This window comes from Tripterygium wilfordii, chromosome 19 (assembly GCF_013401445.1).
Source record: "Tripterygium wilfordii isolate XIE 37 chromosome 19, ASM1340144v1, whole genome shotgun sequence".
NCBI lineage: Eukaryota > Viridiplantae > Streptophyta > Magnoliopsida > Celastrales > Celastraceae > Tripterygium > Tripterygium wilfordii.
In genome coordinates, this window is record NC_052250.1 from 8,637,318 (window position 1) to 8,650,133 (window position 12,816).

Below are 12,816 nucleotides of genomic sequence, written 5' to 3' on the forward strand. Positions count from 1 at the left end.
TTGTGTTATTAGAAGTCTAAGTTGCTAGTTTAGGTTTCGTGCAACGTTTTGTAAGTTAAAGATGCGAATAGACCAAGTTATGTTTGAAATTGCACAAAAACTTGTAAAGCTCATCTATTGAGAGAGTTGAGCAATTCCAAAGCATCAAAGTGGACCGTTGTGCTCTATTTTGTGTTATTAGAAGTCTAAGTTGCTAGTTTAGCTTTCGTGCAACATTTCGTAAGTTAAAGATGCGAATAGACCAAGTGATGTTTGAAATTGCACAAAAAGTTATAAACCTCGTCTATGGAGAGAGTTGGGCAATTCCAAAGCATCAAAGTCGACCGTTGTACTCTATTTCGCGTTCTTAGAAGTCTAACAGGCTAGTAAAGCCTTCGTGCAATGTTTCGTAAGGTAAAGATGCGAATAGACCAAGTTATGTTTGAAATGGCGTAAAAACGTGTAAAAAGCTCGTCTAGCAAGACTGTTGGGCACCTACAAAGCATCAAAGAGGACGGTTGTGCTCTATTTTGTGTTATTAGAAGTCTAAGTTGCTAGTTTAGGTTTCGTGCAACGTTTCGTAAGCTAAAGATGCGAATAGACCAAGTTATGTTTGAAATTGCACAAAAACGTGGATTGCTCGTCTATGGAGAGAGTTGAGCAATTCCAAAACATCAAATTGGACCATTGTACTCTATTTAGTGTTCTTTGAAGTCTAACATGCTAGTTTAGCCTTCGTGCAACGTTTCGTAATTTAAAGTTGCGAATAGACCAAGTTATGTTTGAAATTGCACAAAAACTTGTAAAGCTCATTCATGGAGAGAGTGCAGCAATTCCAAAGCATCAAAGTGGACCGTTGTGCTCTATTTTGTGTTATTAGAAGTCTAAGATGGTAGTTTAGCTTTCGTGCAACCTTTCGTAAGTTAAAGCTGCGAATAGACCAAGTGATATTTCAAATTGCACAAAAACTTATAAAGCTCGTCTATGGAGAGAGTTGGGCAATTCCAAAGCATCAAAGTCGACCGTTGTACTCTATTTGGCGTTCTTAGAAGTCGAACAGGCTAGTAAAGCCTTCGTGCAATGTTTCGTAAGGTAAAGATGCGAATAGGCCAAGTTATGTTTGAAATGGCGTAAAAAACGTGTAAAGATGCGTTGGACCGTTGTGCTCTATTTTGTGTTATTAGAAGTCTAAGTTGCTAGTTTAGGTTTCGTGCAACGTTTTGTAAGTTAAAGATGCGAATAGACCAAGTTATGTTTGAAATTGCACAAAACCTTGTAAATCTCATCTATTGAGAGAGTTGAGCAATTACAAATCATCAAAGTGGACCGTTGTGCTCTATTTTGTGTTATTAGAAGTCTAAGTTGCTAGTTTAGCTTTCGTGCAACATTTCATAAGTTAAAGATGCGAATAGACCAAGTGATGTTTGAAATTGCACAAAAAGTTATAAACCTCGTCTATAGAGAGAGTTGGGCAATTCCAAAGCATCAAAGTCGACCGTTGTACTCTATTTTGGGTTCTTAGAAGTCTAACAGGCTAGTAAAGCCTTCGTGCAATGTTTCGTAAGGTAAAGATGCGAATAGACCAAGTTATGTTTGAAATGGCGTAAAAACGTGTAAAAAGCTCGTCTATCGAGACTGTTGAGCACCTGAAAAGCATCAAAGAGGACGGTTGTGCTCTATTTTGTGTTATTAGAAGTCTAAGTTGCTAGTTTAGGTTTCGTGCAACATTTCGTAAGTTAAAGATGCGAATAGACCAAGTTATGTTTGAAATTGCACAAAAACGTGAATTGCTCGTCTATGGAGAGAGTTGAGCAATTCCAAAGCACCAAATTGGACCATTGTACTCTATTTAGTGTTCTTAGAAGTCTAACATGCTAGTTTAGCCTTCGTGCAATGGTTCGTAAGGTGAAAATACGAATAGATCAAGTAATGTTTGAAATTCCGCAAAAACCTATAAATCTCGTCTATGGAGAGTGTTGAGCAATTCCAACGCAACAAAGTGGACCGTTGTACTCTATTTAGTGTTCTTAGAAGTCTAGCTTGCTAGTTTAGCTTTCGTGCAACGTTTCGTAAGTTAAAGATGCGATTAGACCAAGCGATATTTCAAATTGCACAAAAACTTATAAAGCTCGTCTATGGAGAGAGTTGGGCAATTTCAAACCATCAAAGTCGACCGTTGTACTCTATTTAGCGTTCTTAGAATTCTAACATGCCAGTTTAGCCTTCGTGCAATGTTTCGTAAGGTAAAGATGCGAATAGACCAAGTTATGTTTGAAATTGCACAAAAACGTGAATTGCTCGTCTATGAAGAGAGTTGAGCAATTCCAAAGCATCAAATTGGACCATTCTACTCTATTTAGTGTTCTTAGAACTCTAACATGCTAGTTAAGCTTTCGTGCAACGTTCCGTAAGTTAAAGATGCAAATAGATCAAGTAATGTTTGAAATTCCACTACAACCTATACATCTCGTCTATGGAGAGTGTTGAGCAATTCCAACGCATCAAAGTAGACCGTTGTACTCTATTTAGTGTTCTTAGAAGTCTAAGTTGCTAGTATAGCTTTCGTGCAGCGTTTCGTAAGTTAAAGATGCGAATAGACCAAGTTATGTTTGGAATTGCACAAAAACTTGTAGAGCTCATCTATGGTGAGAGTTGAGCAATTCCAAAGCATCAAAGTGGACCGTTCTGCTCTATTTTGTGTTGTTAGAAGTCTAAGTTGCTAGTTTAGCTTTCTTGCAACATTTCGTAAGTTAAAGATACGAATAGACCAAGTGATGTTTGAAATTGCACAAAAACTTATAAAGCTTGTCTATGGAGAGAGTTGGGCAATTCCAAAGCATCAAAGTCGACAGTTGTACTCTATTTAGCGTTCTTAGAAGTCTAACAGGCTAGTATAGCCTTCGTGCAATGTTTCGTAAGGTAAAGATGCGAATAGACCAAGTTATGTTTCAAATGGCGTAAAAACGTGTAAAAAGCTCATCTATCGAGAGAGTTGAGCAATTGCAAAGCATCAAAGTGGACCGTTGTGCTCTATTTTGTGTTATTAGAAGTCGAAGTTGCTAGTTTAGGTTTCTTGCAACGTTTCATAAGCTAAAGATGCGAATAAACCAAGTTATGTTTGAAATTGCACAAAAACGTGAATTAGTCGTCTATGGAGAGAGTTCAGCAATTCCAAAGCATCAAATTGGACCATTGTACTCTATTTAGTGTTCTTAGAAATCTAACATGCTAGTTTAGCATTCGTGCAATGGTTCGTAAGGTGAAAATACGAAAAGATCGAGTAATGTTTAAAATTCCGCAAAAACCTATAAATCTTGTCAATGGAGAGTGTTGAGCAATTTCAACGCATCAAAGTGGACCGTTGTACTCTATTTAGTGGTTTTAGAAGTCTAACTTGCTGGTTTGGCTTTCGTGCAACGTTTTGTAAGTTAAAGATGCGAATAGACCAAGTTATGTTTGAAATTGCACAAAACCTTGTAAAGCTCATCTATTGAGAGAGCTGAGCAATTCCAAAGCATCAAAGTGGACCGTTGTGCTCTATTTTGTGTTATTAGAAGTCTAAGTTGCTAGTTTAGCTTTCGTGCAACATTTCGTAAGTTAAAGATGCGAATAGACCAAGTGATGTTTGAAATTGCGCAAAACGTTATAAACCTCGTCTATGGAGAGAGTTGGGCAATTCCAAAGCATCAAAGTCGACCGTTGTACTCTATTTCGCGTTCTTAGAAGTCTAACAGGCTAGTAAAGCCTTCGTGCAATGTTTCGTAAGGTAAAGATGCGAATAGACCAAGTTATGTTTGAAATGGCGTAAAAACGTGTAAAAAGCTCGTCTATCGAGACTGTTGAGCACCTGCAAAGCATCAAAGAGGACGGTTGTGCTCTATTTTGTGTTATTAGAAGTCTAAGTTGCTAGTTTAGGTTTCGTGCAACGTTTCGTAAGCTAAAGATGCGAATAGACCAAGTTATGTTTGAAATTATACAAAAACGTGAATTGCTCGTCTATGGAGAGAGTTGAGCAATTCCAAAGCATCAAATTGGACAATTGTACTCTATTTAGTGTTCTTAGAAGTCTAACATGCTAGTTTAGCCTTCGTGCAATGGTTCGTAAGGTGAAAATACAAATAGATCAAGTAATGTTTGAAATTCCGCAAAAACCTATAAATCTCGTCTATGGAGAGTGTTGAGCAATTCCAACGCATCAAAGTGGACCGTTGTACTCTATTTAGTGTTTTTAGAAGTCTAGCTTGCTAGTTTAGCTTTCGTGCAACGTTTCGTAAGTTAAAGATGCGAATAGACCAAGCGATATTTCAAATTGGACAAAAACTTATAAAGCTCGTCTATGGAGAGAGTTGGGCAATTCCAAAGCATCAAAGTCGACCGTTGTACTCTATTTAGCGTTCTTAGAAGTCTAACATGCCAGTTTAGCCTTCGTGCAATGTTTCGTAAGGTAACGATGCGAATAGACCAAGTTATGTTTGAAATTGCACAAAAACGTGAATTGCTCGTCTATGAAGAGAGTTGAGCAATTCCAAAGCATCAAATTGGACCATTCTACTCTATTTAGTGTTCTTAGAACTCTAACATGCTAGTTAAGCTTTCGTGCAACGTTCCGTAAGTTAAAGATGCAAATAGATCAACTAATGTTTGAAATTCCACTACAACCTATACATCTCGTCTATGGAGAGTGTTGAGCAATTCCAACGCATCAAAGTAGACCGTTGTACTCTATTTAGTGTTCTTAGAAGTCTAAGTTGCTAGTATAGCTTTCGTGCAGCGTTTCGTAAGTTAAAGATGTGAATAGACCAAGTTATGTTTGGAATTGCACAAAAACTTGTAGAGCTCATCTATGGAGAGAGTTGAGCAATTTCAAAGCATCAAAGTGGACCGTTCTGCTCTATTTTGTGTTATTAGAAGTCTAAGTTGCTAGTTTAGCTTTCTTGCAACATTTCGTAAGTTAAAGATACGAATAGACCAAGTGATGTTTGAAATTGCACAAAAACTTATAAAGCTTGTCTATGGAGAGAGTTGGGCAATTCCAAAGCATCAAAGTCGACAGTTGTACTCTATTTAGCGTTCTTAGAAGTCTAACAGGCTAGTATAGCCTTTGTGCAATGTTTCGTAAGGTAAAGATGCGAATAGACCAAGTTATGTTTCAAATGGCGTAAAAACGTGTAAAAAGCTCGTCTATCGAGAGAGTTGAGCAATTGCAAAGCATCAAAGTGGACAGTTGTGCTCTATTTTGTGTTATTAGAAGTCTAAGTTGCTAGTTTAGGTTTCGTGGAACGTTTCGTAAGCTAAAGATGTGAATAGACCAAGTTATGTTTGAAATTGCACAAAAACGTGAATTACTCGTCTATGGAGAGAGTCGAGCAATTCCAAAGCATCAAATTGGACCATTGTACTCTATTTAGTGTTCTTAGAAGTCTAACATGCTGGTTTAGCCTTCGTGCAATGGTTCGTAAGGAAAAAATACGAATAGATCAAATAATGTTTGAAATTCCGCAAAAACCTATAAATCTCTTCTATGGAGAGGGTTGAGCAATTTCAACGCATCAAAGAGGACCGTTGTACTCTATTTAGTGTTCTTAGAAGTCTGACTTGCTAGTTTAGCTTTCGTGCAACGTTTCATAAGTTTAAGTTGTGAATAGACCAAGTTATGTTTGAAATTGCACAAAAATTTGTAAAGCTCATATATGGAGAGAGTTGAGCAATTCCAAAGCATCAAAGTGGACCGTTGAGCTCTATTTTGTGTTATTTGAAGTCTAAGTTGCTAGTTTAGCTTTTGTGCAACGTTTCGTAAGTTAAAGATGCGAATAAACCAAGTGATGTTTGAAATTGCGCAAAAACTTATAAAGTTCATCTATGGAGAGAGTTGGGCAATTCCAAAGCATCAAAGTCGACCGTTGTACTCTATTTAGCGTTCTTAGAAGTCTAACATGCTAGTTTAGCCTTCGTGCAACGTTTCGTAAGGTAAAGATGCGAATAGGCCAAGTTATGTTTGAAATGGCATAAAAACGTCTAAAAAGCTCGTCTATCGAGAGAGTTGAGCAATTGCAAAGCATCAAAGTGGACTGTTGTGCTCTATTTTGTGTTATTAGAAGTCTAAGTTGCTAGTTTAGCTTTCGTGCAATGATATGGATTTATTTGCAAGCGCACAAATCACACAAGTAATATAAAGATGAGTAAATTATCGTTTCCAATAGGGATGTGTTGGCAAAAGAAATTAATGTCAAACAAGCTACAATTATGTAAATTGGAGAAAATGATTAGCGATTGGTTTTTGATTTTTACTAAACTAATTAAAAAGAACAAAAACAAATCAAACACAAATATGAAATCAAGGATGGAAAGCACTAGGGTACTTAACTTCACCTCACCTATCCAATTCAATTCCCTTGATTCCTTAATCCCTAATTCATCTCTCAATAATGACAATCGATTTCTCAACCTATTCAATGTTCTATTCCTAGATACATCAAACGTATTTTCAATATAAATCCCTGTTATTCCTAACAATTGGATTAATATATCAAAAACTCATTACGAACTATGGAAATCATTTAGCAATTGCATAAGTCACAAACCTATATTCCTATGGTTCATGCACCCTATGTCATCTATGGCTTGAGGCAAACCCTAGATATCTCCTTCCGGTCTCAATCTAGGCAGCAAATCAATTGAATGATGGCCAAACACTCAAAAGCATTAATCACACCCATAGACAATCAAGAGAGAAAGAGAAATCAAGAAATAAGGAAATCAAGTTTATTGAATCTTCAAGGTTTGGTTACATTAAGACCCTAGTAGGAAAGCTAGCCACTCATGGAAGCAAAATACATCATTAAACAAAGGAAATCAACCATAGAAACTAGGATAGAAAAGGAGAGAGGAAACCCCCTTGTAGTTCCTCTTCTTCTCCAAGCTCCAAGGTGGCCTCCAAGCTCTCCAATGGAGGTAGCACGAAATCCAGCTCCCCAGCCTCCAAACTCCCCTCCAAAACCCTATCTTATGTCCTTTTATAGTTCTCCAAACTCTTATGTCGTTTCCAAAACAAGTTGGGGTCGTTTTGGCTTAGAAACACGTGAATTCGGGTCTTTTCCGCGAAACTGCGCAGTGCTGTGAATAGTGCTCCGATCGATCGGGAGTAGTCCGATCGATCGGAAATACAATCTGTCTCGATGATATTTTTAGGTGTTTTGGCAGGTCCGATCGATCGGGAATATGGCCGATCGATCTGAAATCAGTACTAGGCTCCAAATCTTCATTTTGCACTGTTTTCCTCCCTTTCTTGCCTTGACACCTACAATATGCAAATATAGCTTTCTTAGGCAATATTAACTTTTAATCAACTCAAAATGCAATGAACTTACGTGTAAATGATGCACAAATGTATGTATATATTTGACACATCAAACACCCCCACACTTAACCTTTGCTCGTCCTCGAGCAAGTTGAGAATGAATAAAGGAGGGAAAGAGTATTTTCTGTTAAGCTCAAATGAAAAATAAAACAACAAAGACCTACTCCAAATAAGCAACTAATCTATGCCACTTTCGTAGGGCTCACGATGACACTTAGCATGTGCCACAAGCCTTTAAACCCCTAGGTGCCCCTAGTAGGAGGAGTTGTGTCTCCTGAGGGTTTACCAGAATGATACCCACAAACACTAAACAACTTCAATGCCAAAATTAATGCCATCAACAAGAGTATAAAATGAACTCACAATTGCAACCCTATCCATACTAACAAACCAAACATTAGGGCATTCAAACCAATAAAAGCATTCCTTCAAGAATATTATCTCATCCACTTTACTTATAAATTCAAGAAATGATGCACATAATGGATTTCACATGATATTTGGCTTCAAAGTGACATAAGCAATGGCCATGAAGTATTCCAAGAACAATAAGAATCAAAAAGCGAATACAATGAGCATTTATTCAAACTTCATTCTTATTCACATTTTTTTTCTTTCTTTTTCTTCTCAAAGGTGACTTGTGCAATGCTCAACCTCCTTAAGCTTTCTACATGACCCATGTAACGAGCTTTCGACCAATGACTCCCAATCCAGTTGGCTTAGGGCACTAGGTGTTAAGACACCCCAACGGATCTAATTACCCGAGTCAAAAAGGCTACGAGGTTGAATTAGTCACCAAGGTACTCTAACATTCATTTCCTACCTTTTTACGCGAAACTCATTGCTTGCTAGGCAGGAGGCCCGGTTACTCAGCAGAAAACTTATGAAAGAAACCATTTATTCATAAACAAATTTTTTTTTTCTATTTTTTTTTTCATTTTTCATTGCTCAAGTAGTGCTATTTAGAATCAAATTGATCTCAAACAACCACAAATGCCAAAGTCAAGTCATATTTCATACCCCACAATCAAGTGTTCCATATTCACAAAGGCACAATGGACAAAACAATTTTCAAGATAGGAAAACTCAATTGGAAAGAATGTCCATAGCAAGATCCATCAATGCTTCAAGGATCACAAAATTCATCCAAATACACTCAAGAGTGACATGACATAAGGCATTTGAAGTCAAAATTTTTATTATTTAACAAAAACTAGAAACCTAAATTCCCACCCCCACACTTAAAATATGCAATGTCCTCAATGCATGGAATAGGTGAAAATAAAACTAAAAAGATAGGGATAGAACAATAAAACCTGGGTTGCCTCCCGAAAGCGCTTGGTTTAAAGTTTTCAGCCCGACTGCCCTTTTGGATTCAACAGGGATCCTTGAGAGTTGTGGTGTAGACTCCCCTTGATGGCTTCCTAGGATTAACATTGGATTGCTTAGGTTCCATGCAATGAGAATAAGCTTTCATCACCACCATTTCCTTAGGATAGACATTTTTCTTCATTTTCTTGGTCTTCCTCTTCTTCTTTTTCTTGCTCTTCTTTTTCTTCTCCTTGGGATCTTCAATTTGAGGCTTTTGAACTTCAATTGCAGCTTGTGAGGCTGTCTTAGGAACTTCATGCTCAACCTTGGAATTTTTGCCTAAAAGAACTTCCACCGGAATATATGGAACTTCCTTCTCAAGAGTGTCGGGGATGATCATGTCAATATGCTCTACTTGGATGCATTGTTGAGAAATCTCCTCTTGCCTCCTAGTTCCAAACACTTTAAAAGTGATTTGGTCACCTCCCGCACCTCTCAAAGTAAGCTTCCCTTTTTCAACATCTATCAAAGCTCTCCCGGTGCTCAAGAATGGTCTTCCCAAGATTATAGGAGTAGTGGGGTTGGCCTCCATATCCAAAATAAGAAAATCAACCAGAAACATAAGATCACCCACCTTCACTGAGACATCCTCTACCATGCCAATAGGATACTTGATAGATCTATCCGCCATTTGCAAAGACACTGTGGTTGGACTAATCTCCTTCATCCCAATTTGCTTAGCAACCGACAATGGCATCAAATTGATGCTAGCTCCAAGATCACATAAAGATCTTTCAATCAAGGTGTTTCCAATGGTGCACGGAATTGTGAAACTTCCCGGATCATCTTGCTTAATTGGGAGCTTCCGTTGCACAATGGCACTACACTCTTCGGTTAACTGTATCTTTTCATGCTCCTTCAACCTCCGCTTCTTGGATAAGATCTCCTTCATGAATTTGGCATAGCAAGGAATTTGCTCTAAAGCTTCGGCAAAGGGGATGTTCACTTGAAGCTTCTTGAATACCTCCAAAAATTTAGAGAATTGATCATCATTCTTCTTAGTGCTCTTCAATCTTTGAGGAAATGGAATTGGAGGAACATAAGGTTTGACTGGAGGTGCAGGAAGAGAACTATCGGGCCAATCCAATTCCACAGCAAACCGATTCTGCATATCTTTCTCATTTCTGCATTTTTCATCATGTACTGCAGCTGACCGATCGATCGGGATGGGGTCCGATCGATCGGAAATAGCCCTTGAACACTTTTCAGCTTCTTTTTCCCTAGTTCTGCTGCACTCCCCCTTTTCCTGCAAAATTTTTGCCTTTTCGGCATCAAGATCAGTAGCATTTTGAGCTACCTTACCAGTCCGGAGAGTGATTGTCATGCATTGCTATTTATCCTTCCCTCTTGGATTCAATTCCGGTTGGCTTGGCAAGGTACCTCTTTCTCTAGATGACAAATTGTTAGCTATTTGCCCCAATTGTACCTCAAGATTCAGGATGGAAGTTCCATAGTTTTGCATCAAAGTTGCTTGAGCTTGTAGAGTGGCATCGGTTTTACTCATGTATTGCTCCGTCCTTGTCATAAATTGGGAGGTATGCATTGTAAGCATATCAAGACCTTACGCAAGCTTTGAGAACATCTCATCAATATCCCTCTTCTTCTCTTGGGGCTGCACTACATGTTGAGGATTTTGCACATTTTGAGTATTGCTCCAAGAGAAGTTGGGGTGATTCCTAAATCCCGGATTGTAGAAGTTGGACTATGGATCATTGTGGGGTTGATTGAAATTACCTCCACTAATGGCATTCACTTGCTCACTAGGATTAGATGAAGAAGCAATAAGACACTCCCTCGTAGGATGGCATCCACAACAATAAGCACAAGACATATGAGAAGGTGTGCTTTGCATAGCATGTACTCCTTGAGCTTGATTTAGTGTCAATGCATCAATCTTCTTTGCCATAATAGCCAAGGTAGACATAACTTCATCATCTCTAAAACTTCCTCCTTGCTTTGGATTCCCCCTCACCGAGGACCAAGAGTTAGTGGTCTTGGCCACTTTATCAAGTAATTCCCTAGCCTCCTCTTGATTTTGGTCATAAAAGAACCTCCCGCAGCCGCATCAATAATCTCCTTAGTATGCATGCACAACCCATTATAGAAAGCTTGGTACACCACCCATTCCGGAAGACCATGATTTGGGCAACTTCGAATAATTCCTTTAAAGCGCTCCCAAGCCTCATAAAATGATTCAAAATCCTTTTGGGCAAAGGACATGATATCCGCCCTAATTTGCATCGCCTTGCCCGGAGGAAAGAATTTTGTCAAGAATTGCTCCGCCATCTCATCCCAAGTGGTGATAGAATTGGGAGGCAAGGACATTAACCATCCCTTAGCCTTGTCCCTCAAAGAAAATGGGAATAACCTCAACAAGATAGCATCTTTAGAAGCTCCGTTAATCCCAAAAGTAGTGCACATATGCAAGAAAGAGCGAAGATGGACATTGGGCTCTTCATTAGTAAGACCATAGAAAACAACCGAATTTGAGATAATGTTGATGATACCTGGCTTGATCTCAAAATTAGTAGCATTGATAGGAGGATAGCGTATGCTTGAAGGATTTGTGTCCCAAGTAGGCCTAGCACATTCCTCAAGAGAGCGAGGGTCAAATTTCCTAGGAGGGCCTTCAACTTCATCATCACCATTTCTTCCATTAGCACCTCCACCATTCCCATTGCCAACATTCACATTTAAAGCTCCACCAAGATCACCAACATTCCCCCTTCCTTGATTGTCTCCAATGCCTTCCATTTGATTATTAATAAGCTCTCGTCTAAGATTATGAAGAGTTCTTTCAATCTCCAAATCAATAGCAATTAATTCTGGATTAGAAGAACGTGTTCCCAAGCTCATACAAGAGAAAGAATTTCTGCAGAAAAAAAAAAAAACCAATTAACACAATTTAAAACCTAATTTGACACAAAAAACAATTGCCTCAATTCCCCGGCAACGGCGCCAAAAACTTGATATGGATTTAATTGCAAGCGCACAAATCGCACAAGTAATATAAAGATGAGTAAATTATCGTTTCCACTAGGGATGTATTGGCAAAAGAAATCAATGTCAAACAGGCTACAATTATGTAAATTGGAGAAAATGATTAGCGATTGGTTTTTGATTTTTACTAAACTAATTAAAAAGAACAAAAACAAATCAAACACAAATATGAAATCAAGGATGGAAAGCACTGGGGTACTTAACTTCACCTCACCTATCCAATTCAATTCCCTTGATTCCTTAATCCCTAATTCATCTCTCAATAATGACAATCGATTTCTCAACCTATTCAATGTTCTATTCCTAGATACATCAAACGTATTTTCAATATAAATCCCTGTTATTCCTAACAGTTGGATTAATATATCAAAAACTCATTACGAACTATGGAAATCATTTAGCAATTGCATAAGTCACAAACCTATATTCCTATGGTTCATGCACCCTATGTCATCTATGGCTTGAGGCAAACCCTAGATATCTCCTTCCGGTCTCAATCTAGGCAGCAAATCAATTGAATGATGGCCAAACACTCAAAAGCATTAATCACACCCATAGACAATCAAGAGAGAAAGAGAAATCAAGAAATAAGGAAATCAAGTTTATTGAATCTTCAAGGTTTGGTTACATTAAGACCCTAGTAGGAAATCTAGCCACTCATGGAAGCAAAATACATCATTAAACAAAGGAAATCAACCATAGAAACTAGGATAGAAAAGGAGAGAGGAAACCCCCTTGTAGATCCTCTTCTTCTCCAAGCTCCAAGGTAGCCTCCAAGCTCTCCAATGGAGGTAGCACGAAATCCAGCTCCCCAGCCTCCAAACTCCCCTCAAAAACCCTATCTTATGTCCTTTTATACTTCTCCAAACTCTTATGTCGTTTCCAAAACAAGTTGGGGTCGTTTTGGCTTAGAAACACGTGAATTCGGGTCTTTTCCGCGAAACTGCGCAGTGCTGTGAATAGTACTACGATCGATCGGGAATAGTCCGATCGATCGGAAATACAATCTGTCTCGATGATAATTTTAGGTGTTTTGGCAGGTCCGATCGATCGGGAATATGGTCGATCGATCAGAAATCACTACTGGGCTCCAAATCTTCATTTTGCAC

General features: G+C 38.4%; 1 non-coding gene across 1 annotated transcript; it reads left to right on the plus strand.

Moving 5' to 3' along the window:
- The first annotated feature begins 10,838 nt into the window (after positions 1-10,838).
- On the plus strand, positions 10,839-10,944 carry LOC119986352. Its single transcript, XR_005465241.1, has one exon. It is a non-coding gene; the product is annotated as a small nucleolar RNA R71 (small nucleolar RNA).
- Positions 10,945-12,816: the final 1,872 nt, after the last annotated feature.